At 41.3% G+C, this 9,891-nt stretch overlaps 1 long non-coding RNA gene across 2 annotated transcripts in view; it reads right to left on the reverse strand.

Moving 5' to 3' along the window:
- Positions 1 to 5,152, reverse strand: part of LOC116696205 (uncharacterized) — a 43,151-nt gene extending 37,999 nt beyond the window's left edge. For both annotated transcript variants that reach the window (XR_004333654.1, XR_004333653.1), the window contains exon 1: positions 4,808 to 5,152. This is a non-coding gene — a long non-coding RNA (uncharacterized LOC116696205). The remainder of the gene's footprint in view (positions 1 to 4,807) is intronic.
- Positions 5,153 to 9,891: the final 4,739 nt, after the last annotated feature.

A 9,891-nucleotide genomic window follows, 5' to 3' on the forward strand; every position in this document is an offset into this window, starting at 1 on the left:
TGTGTATGTGTGTTTAGGGAGAGAGCATGGGTGGAAGCAATGTAAGACGCTGGCTAAGTCTTATGGAACATCAGTTGACACTAGAAAAATACAGCTGCCGATAAATCTCCTACAACAGCCCCGTACTCAGGTTTCGCTCCATGATTTATCGGAGTTGTTCCTTTTAGACTTGCCATTTTGGAGCCACAATCTCTGTAGGTCATTTGTACATCTAACTTCTAAACTTTAATACTACAAGAAGCACAAATGTAGGGAGAAGGAAACATGGCCTATCTGAAGATTAAACCAGCCGGATATCATTTATCTGCGCTTTCTCCATTTTTTCCATCTGTTTCAGCTCTTATTTCTGCACTCTAAAAATGGTCTCAAATAATCAGTGATTCAGTTTGGATGTTTTTATTTAACCACTGATGCACCCAACAGTAGCTCTCAAAATGCCAAGTGTCTGTTTGAAAACTGGGCTTAATTGGAATGTGTGTGTTTTAAGGTGAAAGCTATTACTCTCATTCAGTCTCTATTGATCTGCACTTCTAGCACTGATAAGTTCTGCACAATGTTTATTAGACTAAGAGGGACTTGTTGAAACGTAATACCTATTTATTTTATAAAAATGGTAATTTAATAAAATAAAATGTATATACTGTATGTCCTGATGGTTCAGTGTGCTATTACATGTTACTGGTGTTATATGGGTTGTAATCTGGGCCATGTGGATCGTTGCATGTCAGAACATGGACCAATAAAACAAGTATTAGACATACAGAAATATAAGAAAAAGCTGTGTTTTGATAACTTAATTGACATTTTATGATCCACTGCACACCTGACAACCTAACTATTGCTGAATTTGGACATTTTGAAATAGAAATTTGTAATACAGGCCTGATACCCTTTACATGGTTCACATTCATTGCCTACATTTTTACACCAAACTACATGTCAATGAATCATTACTCTAATTGTATTCATGCTGTTCCATTACATTACTTACCACACAACCATCTTCATAAGCCAACAAGTGTCTGTATTCAAACAATAAGAGGGCCATCAACAACAAATTAAATGCAGATCATTCTAGTCCTATCTTAGATCACAATTATTTAGCTATAATAACATCTTAATAGATTTAGTTTCATTTTAAAAGATATATTTTACAACAATTTTTTGCTCCTTATGTCAGATTTCACAATATTTCTAACGTCAAAACATCTAATAGCCATGTTCATGTGTTATGAAAACTAATACTTTAATAAAATGTACATAACTGTGACTTGATTTGTGTCATTAATGTAATCAACTTTCATCATATGTTTGATTGTTCCCTGCTATGTTTAGTTATTAGTGGAATTTCTTGCCTTATTAATGGGGTTGGGACCATTAGTTGTGCTGTGCAGATGTCAGGTTGATACACAGCCGACAGCCCTATTGGCCAACTGGTAGAATTCATATTATGGCAAGTACCAATCAGCTAAGTAAAGAGAAACAAGTGGCCATCATTACTTCAAGAAATGAAGGTCAGTTGGTCCGGAAAATTGCGAAAACTTTGAATGTGTCCCCAAGTGCAGTCGCAAAAACCATCAAGCACTACAACAAAACTGGCTCACAAGAGGACCGCCCTAGGAAAGGAAGACCAAGAGTCACCTCTGCTGCTGAGGATAAGTTCATCTGAGTCACCAGCCTCAGAAATCCCAAGTTAACAGCAGCTCAGATTTGAAACCAGATGAACCCCACACAGACTTCTAGCAGCAGACACATCTATAGAACAACCTGTTAAGAGGAGACTGATCTTTTGGTAAAGATCCTACGCACAGTTTTATAAATGAGACCCCTGTCCATTAGAGGGCACTGAATTTGATCTTAGCTTTCCCCACCCAAGTTTGTTTGCTAATAGCCGTGTGGACACCACACACTCTTAACACATTCAAATTCCCCCCATCACACCTTCGCTTTCCGTCTCTACGCTGAGACAAAACCACCATCCCCAACTGAGGAAGCTGGCACTCCGCAGTAAGCACCTCAACTACGGCTTAGCACTTGTGTCTGTTTTTCTCATCAGCAGAAGTGGGGTATCGGCTTGAGGACAGAAGCGCAGGGCTCAAGAGAGACAGGGACAGCAGTTTGTACGTGTGTTCTTGTGTGAGTGTATGTGTCAATCTTCTAAAACTCAACCCCCCCTGCCGTCCCTTAAATATCCTTTCGCCTTCGGAGGTTCTTTCTTGCTGGTCCTCAGTGTCTTGACTCCATGCCCTCCGCAAAACCTTAAGAACCCAATCGTCTCAAATTCAGCCCACTGAAATAATTACGGGGTTGCATGCTGCCAAAAATACGTGTGTGTGTATTTTTGAAGTAGGGAGGGGACATGTATTTGGAGTTTCGGGATGCCAGGATGCCTCCGGCTGGATTCAACTTGTTAGGAAAACTAGGTATTGCCTTACACTTCCGTTGACATGACTGCAGTATCAGTGGTGGCGGTGGTGGGGGTGCATTAGGTGTCAGCGACAGTTTGGCTGACCCCCACAAGGATGTGCATGTTTATGGAGGTGTTCTCACAAACATTTGCCCAGCCCAGCGCGACGGACAGGCCTCATGGGCATGAAGAGGTGTTTACAGTTATCTTTGAACGCCACCACAAGCACAAATACACGTGATGCATTTTGGGAAGTAGGCCTGTATTAATTATGACAATGATTCCAAGGAATACAGTGCTCAATGTTGACTTATCAAGGGACTCAAGCTGAGCTGTTTAAAACAGAAACCTGCCTGTTGTGCCTTACCAGCCGTTTGAACTGAAAATGCACACAGACGTGATGTGATTAGGAAACACAATCCCAGAAACAATGCATAGTTCTTCATGACTAGGAGAAGGGATTTTACAGCTCAAAAAGTTGGGAAAGTTGCACAGCAACAATCATTTTGTCCTCTGTGACAACAATTACAAGGTAAACAGAGAAATATGGTATTTACATTACAAATGATTGAGCCAGGAATGCAGCCTTGATTAGCCAACACAACAGCACTGGAAGCGTTCTTTGATGGCAATAGTTGAGCCTTTATCAGCTTTTTGCCAATCCACAAATTTTTTGCCATAATCCCTTTGCATGAGCAACTATGATGTAGTCAAGCAGTGGCACACCCCTTAATTTGAACTATGACTATTTACTATAAACTATAGACAGAACAGTAACTTTAATGATAAGCTTTTGTGAACTGTAATATCAAATAATATTTTGTTGTAGTATGTGTTTCAGTAAGAAGTAAAAGAAGGGGGGTTTAAAATATTACAATGAAATGCTTGGCAAACTAAACTAGTGTGTTCAGTGTTAGTGAGGTATATTATTTTGTATGAGGTCGCACTACAGTATTTTCACCTCACTTGCAATATACAAAAAGCCTAAGCCTGACACTGATGTACAAATCGAAAAAAATATACACAGCTATAATGAAACATGATACACATAAACCAGTATTCATGTTCACTACCAGAGATGGACAATAAAACACATACACAGACATGACATAACACACGCACATACATGCACGCGTGCACACACACACACACACACACACACACACACACACACACACACACACATACACACAATTCATAAGCATGCAGACTGGGGAGGAGCAGGCGTCCTTTTGTTGGAGGGAGAATGGGAAGTGTGAAGGACGTGACGAGGGAGATAAGTGTCCTCCAGGGCCCTGAGGTTACCCTAATGGTGTCATACATCACCACTCACAAAGCCATGCAGAGCAAAGTTGTCAATGCATGAATGCTGCACTATTACTATCAGCCATTTTAATCATGGCACCTGTCACTGCGCTAATCAACACCATAACTTCACACTGGAAATCACTCAGAAAAACTCTCTCATGCTGCTGTGTATCAGGAACTGTATACAACACAGGCAGTAAGTTATGCAGATGTGGCCGCTGGCTAGATGGTGGACCAGTGTGCTGAGGGGTAGTGACTTTGAAGTGCATCATTGCCCTTGTTTAATGAAGGCTTGGCTTTTCCTAAGCGTTGTTTTGGCACATCTAAATGTTGCCCGCCCCCCCCCACACACACACACACACACGCACCAACAGCCTGTACAGTGTGGTCTCCTGGATACAATACACACCAGTGAAACAAGCGATTTTTAGCACTCTTCAACTGTTTTTCTCCTTGTTCACATTGATGCAGATTCTAAAAAAGCCATCCTATCTCCCCTAAACTGATATATCCCAAGTCACTTTGAAAATGAAGATTTCAGATCACAAAATACAAGTATTCTCATTGACATATCTGACTTATGATGCACTGATGATGAAACTTACAGTAACTTACAGTTCACTTACAACTTAATGTTAACATCTCCATTACTTGTCAAATTCAAACACAAACCAGAACACAGAAGATTCGCTTAACACATTACTTCCCTTGACACAACCACAGCTAATGTGCATCAATAACGTCAGTGTTGCTTGGCAACAGGAATAAAGACACGTCCATAACAACCATGAAGAAAGAAAATAGACATTATATTGAGCCTAGCCTTTGTAGGTTTCTAATGTAAAATACTGTAACGTTACTAGCACATTATTTACAATACAGTAAATATAATTATGAATTGTTTCCATCCTGACACAGATCCTTTCTTGGTTTACATTAACTAACGTTAGCTGGTTAGAAAACCAAGTTAATGTTAGCTAGCTAGTGAAATTACCTGAATGTTGCTTTCTAACATATTTATGCCCAACTTGCTGTCTACACATAGTTACATTTAATTTTGCTACAAAGTTGAATAAATGTGACATTACTCACCGCCCGGTGTCCTCAGACTTTCGTATTCTGTCGCAACATTGAAGCTAGCTACTTAGCGTTAGTCAGCTAGCTAGCGGGGAAAAATACCAACGATTCCACACGACCGCAAAGCACTTTTGTTGACTGTCTCAAACGTTTCTTCTGTTACTGTTTCCAAACCACATTGTACTGAGACACTGACTGTATTTAGCTAACTAGTTAACTAACTAGCTACAAACTAATACCAATTACATAAAATAGCCTGCGTTTTACATGCCAACAGCACAGGTTTAACTACCATTTAACGTAGCAACACTGTATACAATTCTCTGCCGCTAGGGGTCTCTTAAATTAAACCATATACCATGTACACGGACTTTGGATGACGTGAAGAAGTTGCTTGGGATCATGGGAGTTGTTGTCTTTACCGTGAACCACCATTGTTAAATAAACTGGATGAAAGAGAATTAGGGCCACGTGTGAGAAAAAAAATTGAGTTCTGAGTTTAAAGTCAGAATTCTGAGAATAAAGTCAGAATCTGAGAAAAATGTGAGAATTCTGACTCAGAACTCAAATAAAATTTTTACATGTGGCCCTAGTCCTTTTCCACAGTTCAGAGATGAGCTAATGTATTCAAGTTTGATTCACATTCCGTTTATAGTAAAGTTTTTTTCATGTTGTGTCGATCTAATGAAATAACTGCAGTGTTTCCCAATTAAGTAGTTAGGTTTTATTTGTGTAGTAGCTGACCGGTTAGAGAGCATGCATGCTAACGTTAGCCAGCAGCTAAAACTATAAAATCACAAACATTGTTCTCTTCTCGGATGTTTTTAGTAGGCTACCAGGGGAAAAGGGGTTGTTGTAAAATAGGCCTACTCCCCAGCACATGGAAACTGGGGGGGAAGGTTGTGGTGGGCATCTCCAGAATGGACAGGATGGGGCTGGATGACCGCTGTTGCAACTCGATTACAACCACGCGCAGGCGACTGCCAATTGGTATGGTATGTTCCCTGACGGATCATTAAACCTTCTGATGTTAGCATCCTTAGCACTCGGCCTAGGGGTTTTGGCCGGCCAGGTTCGGGTTGCTGTAGTTGCTGGCTCAGGCCTAGCTGTGGCTGTGTTCCCGGGACTGTTGTCGGCCTACGCTCTCATCCTGACTGAAGTCTCTCGGTCAGGGGTGCGCTAGCTGCTTAAGTTAACCTAACTTGCAGTCAGAAGCACAAATTGCCTTCCAGAGAAAGAGTGTAATAATAATAATAAGGCACAATAAACACCAGTAAGTAAAACCAGAATGTTACAGACAGATAAACCCATGGACAAAACACTAAGGAATCCTTACAAAAGAGAAAACAACAACCTTATCATACAGAGCTAAAATATTAAAACAATTTTAAGGTACATTTTACTTAATATATTAATATAGGCTTGTTCCACTTTGCTGATGCAGAAAAGGGATTTTGCTTTGATTTTACCTCGGCAACAAGTTTTCAAGCTGTTGAAATGTCAAAAATCCAAGTGTTGTACATCATGATTGATGTTCTACCGAGTGTGCCTCCTCCAGTGGCATCATATCAACCATCTCTGTGTATCTTCTTTCAGAGTGAAACACTGTGTAGATATGGGCCCAAAAATAAGACGGATATGTTGCTTGAGACCCAGCAAAGCAAGAGTTATGGGGGCAGCAGCTGGAGAAGGACTGGTAAAATGTGGATGATTTCTAACTATAAAGATACTGATATCTCAATATGAGTGATGGAAACATTCATGGTGTTGGTTTCAGGATGGTTGGACTGCCCTGTTTGGGTAGCACTGGAGCGACACTGGGTCAGGTTGCAAACTATTAGCATTCCTCTGGATAGAGGCTGTACTGAAAGACGGACTGGGAAATGGCTGCAGTGCTCGGCCCTTTACACAGACAGAAGATGGACCAATGTGGCCAGGGTGGAGAAGTGGGAAGACATTGATGTTGAAGATTTATGGATAAAGAATGGAGGAGAGCAAATACAAAAATGTTACAGGGAGAGAGAAACTTTTCCTGCCATGTGTGAACCATAGAGGTGTGAAGTCTGATGTTCAGTGTAATACGACTTAGTTCAAATTCAGCTATCAATTAAATATTATTGTTATTCAAAAGTAGATGATGATGTGTTTTTATCTTGACATTTCTGTGTTTATTTCAGTTGAAAATCAGACTTGAAAAATCAATAATAAAACATTTCAGGTGAAAATCACATTTAAAATAACACTATTGCAGTGTGAGTACTGTTGCAGTTTAACTGTTTTTTTTTGTTGTTTATTGTTTTTTTACATGCCCTGTGGGTACTTACTTGCCTCATCTTACTTCAGGGCACAATCAGCAGGCCTTTAGTGTTTGTGTCACTTTCTATGACTAGAATCCTTTTCTGAGCTGTCAACAACAAAAGAAAACCTTGTTTACTGTGAACAAAAGTGATCAGCGTGTGTTGTTTTTTGCCGAAAAACACGATTTGTGGGTGTGGAGAAAATTGGTTTTGATCAGTTTGGTCCTATCTATAAAGTTAAATGAAATTTGTGAAAATTCAAACACATGAGACTTCTCATTTTGAATCTATTAATTTGCCACATTTTAAGAAAATAATAAAGAAAATAACAACAAAATTGTCAAGTTTGTAAACAGGGAAAACATAGCAACAAATCTAACTCTTTTTCCTGTAAAGGGGATGGACATTGCAAACCAAGCTTCAGCTAGAGTGGAACCAGCTGTAAGAAGCCATGTTTGAAGAGGGCTGTGGCGTGGTGGTTCTAGTAGCACTCGGTGTCATTATGAAACCTGTTTTAACTAATGAGATACATTATCGTTAATCACCTACTCATTAGGAGCGACATGTTGAAGAGGGACTCAGTGATGGCGGACACGCAGTGCCACACACATACACACATACACACATACACACACACACACACACACACACACACACACACACACACACACACACACACACACACACTATGCAGTGACATACACACACGACATTTGTTAATTTCTATGGCTCCAAGGCATTTTGATGATTTCCCGTTCTTGAGCAGACACAGAAAACTTTACAACGTGCATGCAGTGACCACAAATTTCTCCCTCAGTGCACACATTATCCACAGCTTCAGGGCGGCGTAGGTGGTCTCTCTTTCCCCTGGCAAGAGCTACCCTACCTTGGGTTAAGGATTCAGAGATTCTGGGTAATGACACCCAAGCTTCCCCTTCCTCTCCAGATGCCATTAGAACCTCATTTTAAAGGAGAGTGATGGGCCAGGCTCGCAGGGTTATCTGGTCTATCTTTTAATCATAAATGAGACCCCTCCCTCTTTTTCCTCCTCCTCTCTCTCTCTATCTCCCTTACTCTCCCCTCCTGCCCTCTCCCGCTCCTTCTGGGTGGGGGAAAGTGCTGTCTCAGCGTTCTCCTCTTTCTCAACACCCCCCCTCTCTACCCCTTCCTGTTCTGTCTTTATGCTTTTCCAGCCCATCGCTGATCGGGGGCATCAGTTCCACCGGGGTGGCTCACTCCTTCGCGTCACTTAGGAACTGCAGAGTCCTCCTTTGTCCAAGAGAACGGGGGAGATGGGGAGAAGGAGGGGGGGGGGGGGGGGGGTTGTGGAAGGTAGAGAGGTAAAACGAGGGTCATGCCATTGACAAGGGGCCTTAAATTGGCTTCTCAAAAATTTTGCTTTACAGTGGAGGATCTTATGGCAGTTAGCCCTGTGAAACTCTCCTAAAACATTATCTTCATCAAATGCTACTCTGCTTTACCTCTTTCTCAGCAGTCTATTACTTCACAAAATAATTCACAAAATCAGTGAAAAAGTTTATTATTTGGCTTTTTTCTCTTATTAGATGATGAAATTGGATAGACAGGGAAGGAGAGAGAGAGAGAGAAAGAGGGGATGACATGCAGCACAGGTCTACAGGTTGGATTCAAATCCGGGCCGCTGCATAGGACTCAGTCTAGATGGGCGCACACTCTACTAGATGAACTAAAGGTTGCCCCCTCTTACACACATTTATAATCTTTTTACATTTGTGTGGAATGTTCAGTTTTTTTACAATAATTTGAAAAAATACTTGTGCTTGCAAAGTTAAGATTTTTTTTTTTTTTTTAAGTGATGATGCATGCTCACCCTGCAGGCTTGGGCGATTATTTCCAGTCCTCATCACCCATACACACACTCTCTCACACACACTCCTCTCTCTCTCTCTCTCTATCTCTCTCCTCTCTCCACACACACACACACACACACACACACACACACACCACCACCACCACCACCACCACTAGTGTCCCCTTTGCCTTCAGTCATTGTCTATTGCTGCAGTCCTGCAGGGGGTAAACGTCAAACTCTCCAAATTGGATGAAACATTATGGGAAATATTATGAGGCAGCCTGCTGGCGTGATGGCTAGGGGCTTCTGGTTAATTGAGTTGTTGCCCGCGCTGCATACTGAACAGGACTAGACGATGGCAGACAAGTCGGGGAGGGACACAGGCTTTTTTTTTTAAAGACATTTCATCTTTATTGGTTAATGTGCAGTCGAGACAGAAAAAGGCCAGATGGGAAAGACATGGAGAGAAAGGCAGATACAGCACATTATTCTGTTCAATTTATCAATCACAGACAAATAGTAAACAGCTGCAATGTCAGTGTTATTTTTCCATTAATTATCTGTAACCCCTTATCCTACTTAGGGTCAGGAGCCAATCCCAGTTGACATTGGAAGAGAGGTGGGGTACACACCTTTACAGGTCACCAGTCTATCACAGGGCTGACACATAGAGCCAGACAACAACTAGAGACTATAGGCAATTCATAGGCAACAATTAACCTAACATGGACTATAGGAGGATGCCGGAGAACCCAGGTAAAATCTAAGCATGAGAACGTTACACACCCCGACCAGTGGGTTGGAACCCTAAAGCCTCTCGCTGTGAGGCAACAACAGTCATACCCCTGCACCACCTTGCAAACCCAGAGTTATTTTTATCTTGAATATTTAGAGAAATCTCTTTACTTTCCCCCAAACTATTTGATACATTACAATTCCATCAAGTTCAAGTTCCCCCCACAACTTCAGAG

This window comes from Etheostoma spectabile, chromosome 9, assembly GCF_008692095.1.
Source record: "Etheostoma spectabile isolate EspeVRDwgs_2016 chromosome 9, UIUC_Espe_1.0, whole genome shotgun sequence".
Classification (NCBI taxonomy): domain Eukaryota; kingdom Metazoa; phylum Chordata; class Actinopteri; order Perciformes; family Percidae; genus Etheostoma; species Etheostoma spectabile.